This window comes from Cyanistes caeruleus, chromosome 21, assembly GCF_971803275.1.
Source record: "Cyanistes caeruleus chromosome 21, bCyaCae1.hap1.1, whole genome shotgun sequence".
Taxonomy (NCBI): Eukaryota; Metazoa; Chordata; class Aves; order Passeriformes; family Paridae; genus Cyanistes; species Cyanistes caeruleus.
Genome location: NC_141721.1, coordinates 3,711,484 through 3,711,719, shown reverse-complemented (window position 1 = coordinate 3,711,719; position 236 = coordinate 3,711,484).

Below are 236 nucleotides of genomic sequence, written 5' to 3'. Positions count from 1 at the left end.
ACAGGGTAATCCCATCTTCCTGAATTCCATTCTGCCTGGGGGAGGGAACAAAGGAAAACATTCTTAAATTCTTAAAAACCTAATAAAGAGACAGATGTTATCCTGAGTGTGCTTTTCACCTCGGAGAGCAGGAATACCCCTGCTTGGTTTCAGCGCAAACACTGCTGTCTCTCGGGGTCCCACATTTGCACAGACACATGTAGAAATGGAACAGAGCAAACTAGCTCTTGAGGGTT